The sequence below is a fragment of the Chenopodium album genome, chromosome 27, assembly GCF_948465745.1.
Source record: "Chenopodium album chromosome 27, dcCheAlbu1.1, whole genome shotgun sequence".
Classification (NCBI taxonomy): Eukaryota; Viridiplantae; Streptophyta; class Magnoliopsida; order Caryophyllales; family Amaranthaceae; genus Chenopodium; species Chenopodium album.
In genome coordinates, this window is record NC_137860.1 from 25729517 (window position 1) to 25743107 (window position 13591).

Below are 13591 nucleotides of genomic sequence, written 5' to 3' on the forward strand. Positions count from 1 at the left end.
AGCTTAACAACAGTGCCCCCTTAGGAACAGTAAATTCTGGCGCTATTACACTCTTGCCCCCAATATTAATACATTACCAAATCTGCCCTTCTGCTTTTCCCCTTAAGTCGGTGCTTTTTTCCCCATTTCCTGGCTTCTTGCTCCCTCATTCATGGCGGTGTTTAACTGCTTTCTCTCTCCTTTGATTACTTCCTCTGGTCTCCTTGGTCCTTAGTCCTTACCTTCATTTACTCTCTTCTTCCTCCATTTTAATTTTTCTGGGCATAGCTCACATCGCAAGAATGGAGCAGCAGCAGTTAAACGCAAGGGTGGTGGCCGAATTGGAAGAAATGCAGCTTGAACCTTCTCCTACCGAATAATTACAGGTACAATTACCGATTTTCTCCTCTTTTTCTCTTGTTTCTTGATAATTAATTATCTGGGTTTTCTTCTCTTTTAATCAAATTCATGGTTAGCTGAATGTCCTCTTTTCTTCATTTTTTGGGATTTTTTTTGTACCAAAAAACTTCACACGACTGAAACAAGTACCCAAATTCCTTATTAGCTCTCTAATATATTCCCAAGTTCTTTGAAAAATCTAACAATAATCTATGTAATCTATGAATTAGGGTGTATTTTGATCGAAAAATTTCGCTTGATTGTTTGATTCCCTTCTCCATCGTTGCCGGAAAATGAGCCATTTGACACTGCACCCAGTGGAAGCGCTGCCGCTATGCTCAACTATCAGAAGAATGGGGAAAAAATACAGCTTGGTTCTTTTCATGTTACGTCTACCACCAGCGATTTCCCCTCCATCACTGCTTTTCAGTAACCAAAAAAAATCTGACTATTGTTGTTCATTTGATGGTAATTACCCAACATTTGATTGTTTTTTGTTGATTGTGAAATGGGGTAGATGTAAATTTTTGTGGGTATTTGGAAAAATTGAGGTTTTTGTGGTTTAATTTAAGTTTATAATTGAATTTTTTCTGGGTATCCTCTCTTTAGTTTGAAGCGATGTAGAATTCTACCACCACCACAACCTACGCCGCCGCAACTAGCGATAGATGTAGAACACACCACAACATCCATGGATTACGGCTAGCCTATCTCAAACGGATCAAGGAACTTCAACACCTTCCCTTGTTCTCAAGGTTTGCAAACTCTAATCCACTATCTATGATGTTATTGCATTCTTGCTGTGGTTGAATTGTTAGCATTTGTTTGGTTTGATTCGTGATTTATCTGTCCAATTATCAGGGTAATTTTCTCTTAATCTCTTGATTTTTTTTTCGGCCTGTTAATAGTTCTTTGCATAATTTGTGTGTTGATATGTGTGTCTTTGGTCTGTTTAATTTTGTTTGATTTGGGCTGTAAATTTAATTTTAGGAATCGGATTATCTCTCAGAAGCGTTCAAGTACTCTGCTCAAATGCTTACGTGTGTGCTTCTCTAATCGGTAAGTTATTCATCATGTATAGAAATTAATCACTTCTTTAATTTTGTCGAGCTTGTGTAAGTTATTAAGTCTTACTTTGAAGATTGTGGGAATTGCTTGAATTTGTAAAATTATTGGGCTTAAGTTCTACAGTTCTATTCCACCCTTTGCCAAGTGATTTTGGGAGGTAACCTCACTATATGATATTTTGTTTTAGTTGAATTGATGTGCTATAATTGTTTTATTTATTTTTTTTTTATTTTTTTATTTTTATAAATTATTTATATTTAGAATTTATCTTTATGTAACACTGATTATCATTAGATAATTTTAATGAACTTTTAGGTCCCTGGAAGAAGAAATGCCTTGCCGATTTTGGTATTGTTACACAGTGGCTCCTACTAGGTATTTTGCTGCCTTTTAAAATTGTTGTTATTGATTTTATGATTTACAATGTTGTTTTTGTTGAATTGCTTGTTTATTGATTGTTATTGAATTTGTTGGTTGTAGCTTTTTTCCATTTTTAGAATAAGATTTTTGTTATTTTTAATTTTTACTGAAATTTAGGTTGTATTATATAAGACGAATAATTTAATTGAATGAAATCGAGTTTCTTTTTCTTGTAATTAGTGTGTATGTGGATTTCTGTTGTAATATCAATTGTGGGAACCTTATCCATTTGAGTTCATGGCTCTTTATGAACATTGTAGAACAATAAGAAAGGGCTTTTACAGTCAGTCTTATTTTAGACCATTCTAGGCAGTTGAAACAGTTAGTTTTGCCAAAATTGATATCTGATTAATTTGTAAAACCATTGAATTTGATGATTTTCGTCTTTATTATCATCTTGTCTAATTTATCTTCTTCTGTAATGTCTGTTGTTATCTGCTTCAAATTTATGTTTTTTCCTTCGTATAATTTCTTTGGTTTTATGAGGCAATGCAGATTTTCTGGTTTGAATTTGAATTTATGTGGGAGATATGGGTTTAGATATTAGTATTTAACACTACGAGTTATATTCTTTGGTGTCATTGATTTCAGGTAACCTGACATACAAGTTGCTTTGTCTAGAGTAGAAATTCATGGAGGAGAATTAATCCTAATGAGTGAACTACCCAACAAACATATGCAGCATCATTGAATCTTGTATGAGAGTGAGGATCACCTAGCATCGGTCTTTGGACGCACACAGGAAGACCTGACCTCTGTCAAGACTCAAGAGCAATGTTAGCCATTCTCCCTTTGGCGAGCTCTATCAAGGCATGAATTCTCTATCTTGGTAAATATACTCAAGCTGGAAGATGGTGATCATGTTAGACGCTTAGTATATGATAGTGACTTATGTTTACTGGAAAAACTTTCTTCTGCGTAATTGGAAGAAATATGGTTTGACTTGTGATGCTAAAACACAGTATAAGTGGAAATGAAGGTGGTGATCTCATTTACATGTGTTTTTTGGTTTGAGAAGGAGTACGATGGGTTCAGGTGGTTGGAATGAAAAGATTTAATTTCCACAAACTTAATTCAATTTGTAAATATGTATATATTCATGCCTATACCCCCATATCGCTATATTTGGAACCTTGCCACCTGCTTAAGGAGTGGCTTATACGAAAAAACATATCCTCTGCTTACAGTTTTCTAGATTCTGAAGAATGAAATTAACAATTACTATGTGCTGGGCTACAATTTGGAAGCTTATGAAGTTTTGTGGTCTTGGCTACACAGGCATTGATCAATAATGCAGTATAAATTAATTTTGCTATGCATGTGATCAGGTTTGTTGATTATGCCAGCAGCTGGATGATAGACCTAACTGTTATGTTTGTGATACATAAGAAACAGATGAAGTACAACATTCATGCATCTTCCTGCAGATGCTGCTGCAGCAGCCGCCACCGTAGCCGTTGGTGGCGTAGTCGCTTTTCTTTCCACTCCTCAACTACCACCACCATTACGACCATTACCATTACCAGTTTACCACCACCGCCGCCGCCACTGCTCGTCTTTCCTTTCTTAGAGGAGGACTTGGTACCCCAGTATAAGGTACCATTCTCTACCCATAACAAATAGGCTAACAATATATTTTTTTCCCTCTATTAATATGGTTCAAAAAAAAAATAAAGGGTGTTAGAAGAAGTAAATGTACAAAGAAAAGGGTGAATATATGAGTGTGTGTGTCTGTATGTTGTTTTTATTTGAGAGCACTCACTCCCAAGTGCTTACAGCAGCAAAGACCGGGAAAAAGACCAACCTTACTTTCTTACATCGGGAATTTGAATTTATAAAGTCGAAGCAGTATGTCCTTTAATGACTTACTTATAGTAAAACCTATGGTGATCGTATTATTATATGAATCATGTTTGAAGTTAAACTACTACTCTTTTGAAACAGAATTATAAATCACTCCTTGAACCAGAATCATGTGTATTTTATAAGTTTTAATTTGAACTGGAAAGTGGAATTATAAATAGCTGCACCCAGATATCTATGAACTCCAGTGTTTTGTTTTGTAATTTTTTGAACGCAAATTATTTTCAAAGATGAACTAATTGCTTACATTCTTAACTTTTTGTGCACAGATTACAGATGAGTACTCATCTTCTTGCAACTCAGCTGGAGAACCATAGACGGGTCCTTATGTTTTCTATACTTTTGCTTTGATAGTGATTTCAGTTTTTGTTTAAACTGTTGAAATAGTGTAGTTGTTTTGATGAAGTGCTTGATTGAGGTCTAAGTGGAATGATTTAAGAACTTTTGTTAAGTATTTTCTTATCTAATGAGTGGTGAAGATGATCTATTAGCTAAAAATAATCTCTCTTCTTTGGTCAGTATTATGAATCTCTGCTTGTTGAGGCCATAAGTAAAAAGGATAATAGTATTGCCGTGGCTGTTGAAAAGGCTGTAACAACAAAGATGCAAGACCTGCAGTGCAGACTGGAAAAATACGAAGAAGAAAAAAAAGGCAGTAATGGATGTGAGTAAACATCTTGAGAAATCTACTTGTGCTTATAAAAAGACTTTTCTACATTGTCTTTGGTTATCTATTTGATTCTTTACAAAATATATATTCGTCCCTTAACATCCCTACCTCTTTCTTCTTTTTTCAGAAGAATCATATCTAATGAGGGGGCAGGAAGAGTACAAGAAAAAGATGAAGGAACTTTAGGTCCTTGAGGAAAGGTTAGCGCGCTCATGTAATACTATCATTTTAAGGGAAGAGGAAAGGAGATTGTATGCAAACATTTAGTGAATGTAATTAATATCTTGAACCTTTGCCTTTTTGTCTTAAGAAGCAAGTGCTCTCCATGCAATTTGACCATGCAATCTGAAGATTTTAACGCTAGTTTTAGGCCAAGTGGAACATAAACCACAGTACCTGCACTTTGTATGAGAATTAAAATTTTAATAGTAGAATACTCCGCAACTTCCTTCTTTAGTAGATTTTGATTGTACTTGAAGAACTCACAAGAGAAAAGGTGTGATGTGGAGGTTAATTTGGTCAAACATATCACTTCCTAATTCATGAGGAAATAAAACATGGTACTTGAGTATTATTTGTAGACGAAAGGAATTAGCTTTTGTATATTTTTAATCTAGATCCAAAGAAGAAAATTTATATTGGAAGTAGTATAGACTGCATCAGGATTTAGGAATGTTAAAAGCTTTAGGCATAGGGATGCTCTCTTCTATAGCTCTTTACTTATTTAGAACTTGCCTCAAAAAGGGAATAAAGTATAGACTACATCAGGATTTAGGAATGTTAGAAGCTTAATCTCAAAAACAAGAAATGTTTGCAAGAGAACTAATCTTCTCTTTTAGCATCTGAACCTGTTATGTTAAATCTTGTTCATATGATCACATGTTGAATGTCTTCTATGATTGAGGCTTTGTAGGTAATTTACATGTCCTATAAAGCTTAAAAATTTGTAAGAAGTGTTTTATATTGGCTTCAATCAGATTGTTTTTGTTTAATTCAATTATTATTATTTATTAAATTTTTATTTTTCATTTTTGTAATAGTATCATTTAATCACCAAAATTTTCATGGAGTTCAACCCACCAAGCTGCAATGATAATCAAAATTTAATGTTGAAGCTCATGTAGCTTGGTGGGTTGAACTCCATCTTCGTTGTTGAGCATACTCTTTCTATACCACTAATTTCAAAAGTACCCACAATAGGGTGGATGTATCTCACGGATCACCAGAGCATTATGATGTGCATCAATTGCTGCTGTAAATTTCTAAACTCCCCCTTCCTCGTCAATTTCGAAAAAATGACAAATTTGCTATCAACATTAGTTGATATTGTTTGTTCTTATGCTCTTTAGGTTTTTAACTCCATGGAATGGTCGTTGCAGGGCATCTATGGACTCAGTCTTCTTAGGTCGAAATGATTGACAATTTTGTGTCTAAGATGAAGGTATCATGAGATATGTTTTCCGAAGATGTTACTGTGTGAACGTTGTCTTAAGCTTAAGCAGATCTAAAATGGGTCATTATAGGCTCTGCTTGATTTCTATGGCAGTTGAACATATTGAACATATTATCATAAGTAGTTAAGATCTATGAATTATATATATATATATATATATATATATATATATATATATATATATATATATATATATATATATATATATATATATATATATATATATATATATATATATATATATATATATATATATATATATATATATATATATACTTGCCCATGACTATCATCCTTTGATAATTTTCAACATTCGTAACCAAACATATTCCAAACCCTTGGCAGGCTTTTAAATTCCTAGATGAGAAGTGGAACCCAAAGTTTGTGGTGATTGTGCCTTAGAAGAATCACCATACCAAGTTTTTCCAGCCTAATTCTCTTGAGAATGTCCCTCATTTAAGAAATACAAATACAAAAAATGCTCTACATGTTTGCCTTTGTTAATTCTATTCCAACACTTAAATAAAAAACAACTGGTTGTTGGCTTTGTGGGTTAGTTCCATGTAACTTCTAAATTACTACTCAATAAATGTAATTTTACTCAATAAATGTTTTTTAAATTTACTTTACATCATTCTTGTACGGTTGTACCCCATACTTGTACGGTTGTACCCCATACATTTTTATTCAAAAAGATAAATATATTTATTGAAAAAAATAAAACAAAAGTTATAATTTCACAAATAAATAAATTATATTATTAATAAAGGAAACCGTTCATTTTGCACCAAAATGACAAGTTATTACGAAGTTAAAAAGGACTTTGGGGTTTATATTTTGAAAGGTATGATATATGAACTTGTGTCCATAAATTTGAAATGCCGATGATTTGATCATATGGTTTTGCTTTTAAACTCATTATAAATCTTGGATTTATTTCCTATTTGTAAATTTATTTTTGTTCAAATCTGTTAGTAATGGATAAATGTTGTATCTCATAGCGTCGTGCATTCAAAAATTTGAGGATCTAAGATATAAATTTTTGTCATTGGTGAGCATACTTTCGCTGTCGTGAGTATCTCTTGGGATTGAAGATGACTTGCAATGAAAAAGTATGTTATTAAACTACTTTTTGTGATTTTAATTTTTAAAAGTGGTTTGTTAAAGAACAATGATATACATACATATCTAATCACTAATATTTCAATATACCGATTGAGCCCTAACTTTAAGTTTTACTATTGTTTGTTTATAGTCTATCACCATGACATTCAAAATGCATTAGTAATAGATAAAACTTAAACCTAGAAGTTTTTTTTTAAAAAAAAATTAAAAAAAAAAATTGGAGTAAGGATAATTTTAGGTGCAATAATAGCTAGGGATGAAATATCTTGTAAGTGTTTTTGAATATTTTCAACTCAATTTAAGGAAAAAGAGTACCAAAAGGAGCCGGGAGGAGCCAAACAAGATTTAAAACACCTATCAGAATCATATGCTAGATTCATCAGTATATGGTTTTTTTTTATTATTATTTTATGCTTGTATAACCATATTAATAAAGGGGTTTAAAAGAGATGGGCATGGATCGGAGAGGGAGGGAAGGGGAGAGCGAAAGTGAGAGGATGAAAGTGGGGGGAGGGAGAGAGAAAGAGGAGTCGAGAGATGGAGAGAGAGAGAGAGGGGAGGAGCCAGGAAAAAAGGGAGTCGAGAGAGAAGGCAACCCGAAAAAAGAAAGAGCAAAAGGGAGGACGCGAGCGAGTGTGAAAAAATAGAGGCTAGAAGAGAGGAGTTAGGAGTAGAGAGAAAAGGGATGGGAGATAGAGAGAGAGAGAGAGAGAGAGAGAGAGAGAGAGAGAGAGAGAGAGAGAGAGAGAGAGAAAGAGGGTCAAAAGAGGGACAAAGGGGTCAAAAGAGGAAGCGATAAAAGATAGAGGGGCTTAGAGAGAGCGATAAAGAGAGATAAAAAGATAAAGAGATAGAGAGAGGTGTTGGAAGAGAAAAAGAGAGGGACAAGAAGAATAAAAGAGAGGAGGCCAAAAGAAAGAGAGATACAGCGAAAGCTGAGAGATATAATGAGGTCGGGGGGAGAAAGAGATGGAGGAGCTGGGGGAGAGAGAGAGCATGTGTAAAATATAATTTTCAAAGCCTTTAAATTTCAAAGTTGCAACAAGGACAAAAAGGATTAGGAAAGAAAGAATAAGAGTGAGAGAAAAAAGTTTCGGCCAACAAAACAAGGAATGAGTAATAGGAGAGCAAATGCGGCCTCTAATTAAAAAAAAGTCATTTAAAAAAATGTTAAAAAGATGGAGTAGGGAGACAAGGCCAAAGGAAGAGAGAGAGAGAGGTGAGAAGCAACTCAAGAGACTTTTTTTAGTATTGAATTGTACGAGGAAAAGATTTAGATTCTACGAAGGAGAAAAATGGAGAGGCATTAGAAATGTGAACATAATAAAGAAGCCTGGTGAGAAAAGGATGAAAGATCGATTGTTCAAAGGACCATCTTTAGTATGTAATCAAAACAAGGAGTAGATACAACAATTATATAGTAGAAAAGATTTTGAAATTTGTAAAATCATAGAAGTCAAGTGTTAAAACGTTAAGTAAAATAGAAAATGGTGAAGAGGGCAACTAGGAAGGGGGCGACCAGTAAAGATTCACTTTGTTAATTTTGCAGTATTTTCAATATTGGTGAATGTAATTAGTATTATCTACTATATCCTAGAAATTTATTTTTCAATACTTGTAATTATGTTTAAATCTTAAGATTGAATTGTGCTTGATTCATATGCAAATATTTGTTTGTGTTTGCATGACCATACGCGAGAGAGAGAGAGAGAGAGAGAGAGAGAGAGAGAGAGAGACTCTAAGTTCTGAATACATTAAAAAGGAGCAAGGAGAGAGAGAGAGTCCAAGAATGACAAAGAGAGAATTTGAGAAATAACAGAAGGAGAGAGAATACTTTTAAGAGTGTAATTGAATAAGGAGCTGACAATAGTTTTTAAAAACTTTCTAAAATGCTCAAATTATAAAAGACGAGTAAAAGAAAGAATAAGATAAAGGGAAGTGTAGACACCCATTTGTGTCTCCCCAAAACCAAACCCAGTGATGAATACCTATCACGTCGAACCATAATCGAATAAGGTGAAAGTGTGAAAAGTCAAGTGTTGCGGTTTAGTTTTAATTAATCTCTTTTTCTGTTTTCGAAAACCCACTCTATTTTATGAAAACGTCCAATTCAGTTTATTTTGGTCCATAATAAGGGTCCAATAATGATGTAGTTGGATGGGGCTTTAAAAGACCTTTCCAACGATATATTATAAGCCCAATTCCGATGAATAATGAGGAAGTTATGGCCAAAATACTAAACTGGGCCCAAACCGGATTTTACCTACGACCCAATGATCATGAGGAGGGTCCAAAGGTTTAATCCTATTCCAAAAATAATTAGGATTGATTAGAATCTTTTATAAGTTTCTAAAATATCTTAATTATCCCTTTTTGAAAAGATAAGATCATAGAATTTGATTTGAATATAAACTTTCCTTCTTTAAAACTTTCCTAATTCTATTCGGATTTAAACATGTTCAAAGATAGTCAGATATTATTTTCGTGCCTCATATTTTTTATCCAAATTTTATATGGTTGGATAGATCTTGAAATTATCTTTCCAATGATATATTATAATATTAAATCCGAGCTATAACGAAAAAGATATTAAAGATATACGAAACTCTATCCAAAACTGACACCGTACTTTAGTGTATGATCACAGTGGGGTTCAAGTTTGGGGTTATCATAATGGTTGAAATATTCCCTACAGTTTTTGGCGACTCCACTGGGGAGGATTTCTATTTATATTCCTGAAATTTATTTAATTTTGGCAATTATTTAGAATGAGCGGATGAGACTTGAAAAATTCTAAGTATTTCATGTGCGTGATTTGATTAACATTATTGTCATATGCATTAAAAGGTCCTCATGGGAGCACCCCATGAGTCAATCCATAGGAATTTTATACGTAGGAAATTTGGGAAATATCTTTCATGACTAGAATCGAAAAGATGATGCGAAATCTGGAAAATTCGAAGGACACAGAAACTTGCCAAGGCATGTAGGAACTAGCGTCTAGAAAACAAGGCTTGTCGCCCGTAAAAAGTTTCTGTCGCCTGGCGACAGAAGCTTTTTTGCGGCGACAGTCCCTGTAGTCTGGCGCCAAGTTCTTCCAATACCGAGCCAGGGGTCTGTTTTCTTGCTTTGACCATTTCTAGTGTTGTTGGCTCGATTTTGCTTATTGATTGAGTCATTTTCTCACTTTTCTGAACCCATATGTGTTCTACATATGGAAATAACTCTCTGGGGGTTCCTGCTTCACCTGCCCAATGGAATATCCCACGATCATGTGCAAAGTTCAGATTTGGGTACGTGTAATGTTTGTGAATCCACCAAACCATGGAGTCGAGTCCGATTTCATCTCGCACTCGCGGAATCCTGTCCATTCGCTCCAACCCTCCCGGTAGGCTTGTGTGCAATGCATATGGATTCATAACCATGGACCTTTTTTGACTTAACCCATATCCTCGACCTTTAGAGAACTAGAGCCATGGTTAGGTTGCAAACTCATCTTGTGACTATGTGAACTACTTGTGCACCCTTGCTTGTATTTATTATATATGTGTTAACCGTTTGTTTGACTTGTGTTAAAGACTAAATAAATTGACTAATGACTAAAAGGACTTTGTCTAATTAATTAATTTTGAATTAATTCAAGGCTAATAAATCAATCAATTCGACTTAGTACGACTTTAGGCATGTCCATTTAGAGTAAAATTACTGGAAACAGTCCAGATTAATGTTCCAGCAATGGCACAGGAATTTGGACTGTGGCGCTGCAGTTTAGCATCTGTCGCCTGGCGACAGTTTTGTCGTCTGGCGACAGGCTCTAAACCGTAGCGACAGTCCTGTTGTTTTAGCGACAGTCCAGTTCTTTTGCTTGAGTCATCACGACGAGTTTAATTAACAGTCTGCTAATCAGTTTATCAATTTATTAATGGTTCAAACCATGTTTAAGACTTTAATCGAGTCTAGGCACTTAAAAGTCCAATGGTCATACACTAAGAGTCAAAGACCTTGTTTAATTAATTAATTAATTAATTTGAACTAATGAACAGGCCTAAAGTCGAGTCATAGTTCCTTTAAGTCAACCCGGATTTTTATTCCCGTATACTGCACATGCGTCAACTTGTTTTGGTCATAGCCGGAGTTCTAGGAAGAACCACGAGTCGCACAACCTATGGATCTGTAGCCCCGAGTTTTATCTTTAATTTGGCGTTGGTTTCGTCCCAATCAGAGTCACAGATTAAAAGTTATGACTAAAATACCACAGCATGTCCAGTTTAATGCACATACGTGAAGTCTTAACTTAGTCTTTACTTGAGTCTAGTCACATAGTCTAGCCACATGGTCATGACACAAGTCTTAACATGTCACCTAAACTCACTAGCACACACTTTGTATATGTCACCGTGACCATGTCTTAGGCTCATGCATGAGTCGTTTTTCCGTCATTTGAATTGGGGGGTTCATTCTATTCCTAGTTCTTCAATATTTCTCCATCTCCATCGTCTTCCCACTCACTACATTCTTTCCCCATGCATATCATACCTCTCACTCTTCCATAATCTTTTCCCATACATTGCATGTTGAATAAAGCTTGAGTCAAAATAATTGGTAGGAAACTTATCCCTAATTTCCCTTTCTACAGTACTTGGTCAAGGAGGGAAGGGCGTTTAATCAAGGACAACACCTTTGTTCAAGTTTTACTGTTTGACAAACCAATCGGTAGGAAAAGGAAAGCTAAGAAGGCAATGGCTAGTCAAGAAGAACTCAATGAGGTCAAGGGACAGGTAACCAACTTGACTGAGATGCTACAAAACTTATCGCTGCAAATAAATAATCCTGAAAAACAGAAACAAATGGACCTAATCCAGGAAAGCTTGGGCAAACTGTCCAACGACTTTAGATTCCAAGAGATTAGTTCCCAAGGGGTCTCGGTGGATAAGGACCTTCTCCCACAAAAGTTCAATCCCAATGACATCCCTAAGTTTAAAGCTATGGACAATCCTTATTTTCATTTAAGAGCTTTTGAAACTGTAATGAATATTAAGGGGATAGATAGAAAAGCATTTCATTCTGTATTTTCATTATCCTTAGAAGCTGTATGTCAACAGTGGTACTTTTCACTTGATAAAGAAAAGACCTCTAGTTGGGAATCTATTGTGAGCGCTTTCATTGAAAGGTATAAATGCAATATACAAGTTGAAACCGATCATAGAGAGCTAGAAATGCTAAAACAAAAAGAAAATGAGGGTTTCACCTCCTTCTTTAATAAATGGAGGGAAACTATTGCGAAAATGGTTGAAGTACCTAGTGAGAAAGAATCTGTCAGGATGTTCATTAAGAACCTCCAAGAAAAATACTCTAAGCACCTTAGGTACCAAAGCAATTTAAACACCTTCAAAGCTGTATATAATATAGGTATTGACATTGAAGATGACCTTTTGAAAGATAATAGTGCAAGAGGAAAGAAGAACGACCATCCCTCTTCTTCCTCTCCCATTAATGAAGTACATGCTACGAACACCTCTAAGCAGCGAATCCAAAGGTCAAAAAGAGTGTTCACTCCACTCGGTATGAGTTATGAAACAGCTTTCGAAAAACTACACCACAAAGGACTGGTCATGCCCATAGGACCTATCAAAGACCCAGTTCCCGAAGCCAGGCCACCTAAGTGGAATCCTAGTAAACACTGCAAATATCATCAAGGAAGGGGTCACGACACTGAGGAGTGTTGGAAACTCAAAGAAGCTATTCAGGACCTGATTGATGAAAATAAAACTTTCGAGATTCTAGCCATCACAGAAGATCAAACATCCTTCGATCCTTCACTCCTTATCACACCTGTAGGTGAGCCCATGATCGATATGACTTGTATAACTTCTATTGATGAAGTAGCCATGATTGAGGAAGACGAAGGGGCTCTCCTAGATAATATCGAGGAAAATTTGTCAAGTCTAAAAGAAGACGTTCGAAAACTACAAGAGGCCATTGCCATGCTCTTGAATATGGTAGAAGGATTAGCAAGTCGGATAATGGTTATCGAACAAAATTCTCACCCAGGATTCAATGAAGAATTCAATGCTCCTAAGCCACGGGCAAAACGGACCATGGAAAACCTCATTAATTCAAATCACATTTATACTCCTCTTAGCAACAGGAAGGCCAAAAATAGTACCAATAATAACAGTGGCTGGAAAGGAAAGAAGAACGACAATCTTTCTTCTTCCAAAACTATCCATTCAAATAACGTTAGCACATTTGACTTGGATGAGATCCTTGCCATGAACAAACGAGGACAAATGAGAAACATCACACCTATTGGTATAAGTTATGACACCGCATTTGATCGTTTACATGCAAAAGGTCTTATAACTCCAATTGGACCGTTTGGGGATCCACCTGTCGAAAGGAGGACGACTAGCTGGAATCCCAATGCATATTGCAAGTATCACCAGGGCAGGGGTCATACTACTGAGAGCTGTTGGAAGCTAAAGGAGGCCATCCAACATTTGATCGACAATAACAAGCTTCCTATACCTCCAGTCGGCAAGAAGACCGAGTGATGATAAAGCGCAAGACAAGAGGCGAGCTTCAACGACAAGATTTCGTGATCTCTTTCTTCT